The sequence below is a fragment of the Tasmannia lanceolata genome, unplaced genomic scaffold, assembly GCF_043159265.1.
Source record: "Tasmannia lanceolata isolate RefF3 unplaced genomic scaffold, GAP_Taslan_0.1 ptg000041l, whole genome shotgun sequence".
In the NCBI taxonomy this organism is placed as follows: Eukaryota; Viridiplantae; Streptophyta; class Magnoliopsida; order Canellales; family Winteraceae; genus Tasmannia; species Tasmannia lanceolata.
In genome coordinates, this window is record NW_027518718.1 from 12,501 (window position 1) to 17,500 (window position 5,000).

Below are 5,000 nucleotides of genomic sequence, written 5' to 3' on the forward strand. Positions count from 1 at the left end.
TGAAAGGCCAAGGGAGCCCAACCCAGCAATGCCCAGCCAAGGCCAGGCATTCCAGTGCCTACCCGGGCAAAAACGCCCAAAGCATGCCCCATTCGTTAGCCTATCCAGGCAAAAACGCCCAAAACCAGCCCATTCCAGTGCCTATCCGGGGAAAACGCCCAAAGCATGCCCATTCCTTAGCCTATCCAGGCAAAAACGCCCAAAACCAGCACATTCCAGTGCCTATCCGGGCAAAAACGCCCTAAGCCTGCGCATTCCAGCGCCCCGCAGCATGCCACCCTCCTATAGGGTTTGCGCAACCAACCCGCCTAACCACCAGTGGCAACCAAAGGTGCTGTTAGCGACGACTTCTGAAGACGCAACGAGACGCGACGGGTTTGCGCCCAGACGCGACGAGGCGATGCGGGATCTGCGCCCAACCGTGCCTACACCCGCCGACTTGATGCGGGAGCTGCTGGCCCAAGCATGCCTAGCGTGCAAGGCCTGCGTGCAAGGCTAGTGTGCAAGGCTCGTGGGCAAGGCTAGTGCGCAAGGCTAGTGCCCAAGGTCTGTGTGCAAGGCTAGTGCCCAAGGCTAGTGAGCATGGCCTGTGTGCAAGGCTAGTGTGCAAGGCTTGTATGCAAGGCTAGTGTGCAAGGCTGGTGTGCAAGGCTTGTGGGCAAGGCTGGTGCGCAAGGCTAGTTCCCAAGGGTTGTGTGCAAGGCTAGTGCCCAAGGCAAGTGCGCAAGGCTCGTGCCCAAAGCTAGTGCGCAAGGCTTGTGTGCAAGGCTACTGCGATGGGCCAGTGCCCAAGGCTTGTGAGCAAGGCTTGTATGCATGGCTTGTGTGCAAGGCTAGCGTCCAAGGCTTGTGCGCATGGCTTGTGCGCAAGGCTTGTGTCCAAGGCTTTTGTGCAAGGCTCGTGCGCAAGGCTAGTGTGCAAGGCTTGTGCGCATTGGCAGGTAGCCCACCAGCATGCACGATCCAAATGCCACTCACGCGACAACACGGTGCCAAGCCGGGCATGGTGTGCACTCAAAACCAATCAACGGACAGAGGTCATGCGTCATGGGGGGGATCTAGCAAGGCCATGGGGAAGGTCATGGAGGACCTTGGAAGCAAGCGCAAGACGAGAGCGAATCGAACAAGGGGCCAGGACGGGGCCTTGTGCCCATGGTCTTCGCAAGACAGCGTCCAAGGCACCCGAAAGCCCAAGGGAACCCAAACCCGGCCGACACTTGCAATCGCACATGCTCTCTGCAACACACCATCAATGCCGCCCAACGGGGCCAGCACGAGCAGTCCTCCGCGGTCCCCTGGCCCTGCGCACGTTTGTCTTCGAAACCGAGCATCAATGCCACAGAAAGTGCCGGGGCGCCAGCTGGAGCCATCATCCGCGTTGCCATGGCTCGCTTGGCCTTGGCTTGCCAGGCCCCGACACGAGCAATCGCGCATTTTCTTTGCAACCGACCATCAATGCCGCCCAACGGGGCCAGCACGAGCAGTCATCCGCGGTCCCCTGGCCCTGCGCACGTTTGTCTTTGAAACCGAGCATCAATGCCACAGAAAGTGCCGGGGCGCCAGCTGGAGCCATCATCCGACGTGCCATGGCTCTGGTCCCATGGTCTTCGCAACCGAGCATTCGTGACACCCGCGGGGCCAGGACACCAACCCTTCCGACACGAGCATTCGCGCATGTTCTTTGGCCACACAACGGCGCCAGCACGAGCAAAATCATCCGCGGTGCGGTGGCCTTGCACGGCCTTTTGTCTTTGGAACCAACCATCAGTGCCACGGGAAGTGCCGGAGTCCCGGCATCCGCGGTGCCAAGTCATTGCGCCCTTGGTCTCTGCAGCGGGGCATGCCGGGCACTCCCAACCATTGCAAGCAAGCAAGCAAGCAAGAAAGAAAGTAAGTAAGTAAGTAAGTATTACATATAGGGGCGGGACATGCGGGGAGATCTGCGAAACGTGCATTACGGGGCACACGCGTACCTACCGGGGCATACCGACCCCTATTGGGGCACACGTGTGCATATCGGGGCATACCGGGCCTATCGGGGCACACGCGTACATACCGGGGCATACCGAGCCCTACTGGGGCACACGTGCGCATATCGGGGCGTACCAAGCCTATCGGGGCATACGCATGTATCCCAAGGCATACCGAGTCTATCCGGGCATACGCGTTCATACCGGGGCGTAACGGGCCTATCGGGGCATACTTGGGCATATCCGGGCAAAAAATGCCCAAAACTTGCGCAACCTTGGCAACCGTGGTCCATTCCTCTCTATATGCCTAGCCTTGCCAACCGTGGTCCATTCCTCACTATATGCCATGGCCTTGTGCCCATGGTCTTCCCAAGACAGCGTCCAAGGCCCCCGGAAGGCCAAGGGAGCCCAACCCAGCAATGCCCTGCTATGGCAAGCCAAGGCCAAGCATTCCGGTGCCTATCCGGGCAAAAATGCCATTCCTCTCTATATGCCTAGCCTTGGCAACCGTGGTCCATTCCCCACCATATGCCATGGCCTTGTGCCCATGGTCTTCCCAAGACAGTGTCCAAGGCGCCCGGAAGGCCAAGGGAGCCCAACCCAGCAATGCCCTGCTTTGGCAAGCCAAGGCCAAGCATTCCGGTGCCTAACCTTGGCAACCGTGGTCCTTTCCTCACCATATGCCATGGCCTTGTGCCCATGGTCTTCGCAAGACATCGTCCAAGGCGCCCAAAAGGCCAAGGGAGCCCAACCCAGCAATGCCTTGCTAGGACAAGCCAAGGCCAAGCATTCCGGTGCCTATCCGGGCAAAAACGCCCAAAGCATGCCCATTCCTTAGCCTATCCAGGCAAAAACGCCCAAAATCTGCACATTCTAGTGCCTATCCGGGCAAAAACGCCCACCAGCATGCCACCCTCCTATAGGGTTTGCGCAACCAACCAGCCTAACCACCAGTGGCAACCAAAGGTGCTGTTAGCGACGACTTCTGAAGACGCAACGAGACGCGACGTGTTTGCGCCCAGACGCGACGAGACGATGCGGGATCTGCGCCCAAGAATGCCTAGACCCGTCGACTTGATGCGGGATCAGCTCGCCCAAGCATGCCTAGTGTGCAAGGCCTGTGTGCAAGGCTAGTGTCCAAGGCTAGTGTGCAAGGCTCATGTGGAACGCTAGTGCGCAAGGCTAGTGCCCAAGGCTTGTGTGCCAGGCCCGTGTGCAAGGCTAGTGTCCAGGGCTTGTGTGCATTGCTTGAGTGCAAGGCTTGTGTGCAAGGGTTGTGCGCAAGGCTAGTGTGCGGGGCTTGTGCGCATGGCTAATGTGCACGGCTTGTGTGCATGGCTACCGTGCAAGGCTAGTTTGCATGGCTAGGGTGCAAGGCTCGCATGCGAGGCTAGTGTGCAAGGCTGCGTGCAAGGGAAGCGTGCAGGGCGAGTGTGCGAGGCCACTGTGCACGGCGCCAGCACTAGCGAGCCATCATCCGCGTTGCCATGGCTCGCTTGGCCTTGGCTTGCCAGGCCCCGACACGAGCAATCGCGCATTTTCTTTGCAACCGACCATCAATGCCGCCCAACGGGGCCAGCACGAGCAGTCATCCGCGGTCCCCTGGCCCTGCGCACGTTTGTCTTTGAAACCGAGCATCAATGCCACAGAAAGTGCCGGGGCGCCAGCTGGAGCCATCATCCGACGTGCCATGGCTCGCTTGGCCTTGGCTTGCCGGGCCCCGACACGAGCAATCGCGCATTTTCTTTGCAACCGACCATCAATGCTGCCCAACGGGGCCAGCACGAGCAGTCATCCGCGGTCCCCTGGCCCTGCGCACGTTTGTCTTTGAAACCGAGCATCAATGCCACAGAAAGTGCCGGGGCGCCAGCTGGAGCCATCATCCGACGTGCCATGGCTCTGGTCCCATGGTCTTCGCAACCGAGCATTCGTGACACCCGCGGGGCCAGGACACCAACCCTTCCGACACGAGCATTCGCGCATGTTCTTTGGCCACACAACGGCGCCAGCACGAGCAAAATCATCCGCGGTGCGGTGGCCTTGCACGGCCTTTTGTCTTTGGAACCAACCATCAGTGCCACGGGAAGTGCCGGAGTCCCGGCATCCGCGGTGCCAAGTCATTGCGCCCTTGGTCTCTGCAGCGGGGCATGCCGGGCACTCCCAACCATTGCAAGCAAGCAAGCAAGCAAGAAAGAAAGTAAGTAAGTAAGTAAGTATTACATATAGGGGCGGGACATGCGGGGAGATCTGCGAAACGTGCATTACGGGGCACACGCGTACCTACCGGGGCATACCGACCCCTATTGGGGCACACGTGTGCATATCGGGGCATACCGGGCCTATCGGGGCACACGCGTACATACCGGGGCATACCGAGCCCTACTGGGGCACACGTGCGCATATCGGGGCGTACCAAGCCTATCGGGGCATACGCATGTATCCCAAGGCATACCGAGTCTATCCGGGCATACGCGTTCATACCGGGGCGTAACGGGCCTATCGGGGCATACTTGGGCATATCCGGGCAAAAAATGCCCAAAACTTGCGCAACCTTGGCAACCGTGGTCCATTCCTCTCTATATGCCTAGCCTTGCCAACCGTGGTCCATTCCTCACTATATGCCATGGCCTTGTGCCCATGGTCTTCCCAAGACAGCGTCCAAGGCCCCCGGAAGGCCAAGGGAGCCCAACCCAGCAATGCCCTGCTATGGCAAGCCAAGGCCAAGCATTCCGGTGCCTATCCGGGCAAAAATGCGATTCCTCTCTATATGCCTAGCCTTGGCAACCGTGGTCCATTCCCCACCATATGCCATGGCCTTGTGCCCATGGTCTTCCCAAGACAGTGTCCAAGGCGCCCGGAAGGCCAAGGGAGCCCAACCCAGCAATGCCCTGCTTTGGCAAGCCAAGGCCAAGCATTCCGGTGCCTAACCTTGGCAACCGTGGTCCTTTCCTCACCATATGCCATGGCCTTGTGCCCATGGTCTTCGCAAGACATCGTCCAAGGCGCCCAAAAGGCCAAGGGAGCCCAACC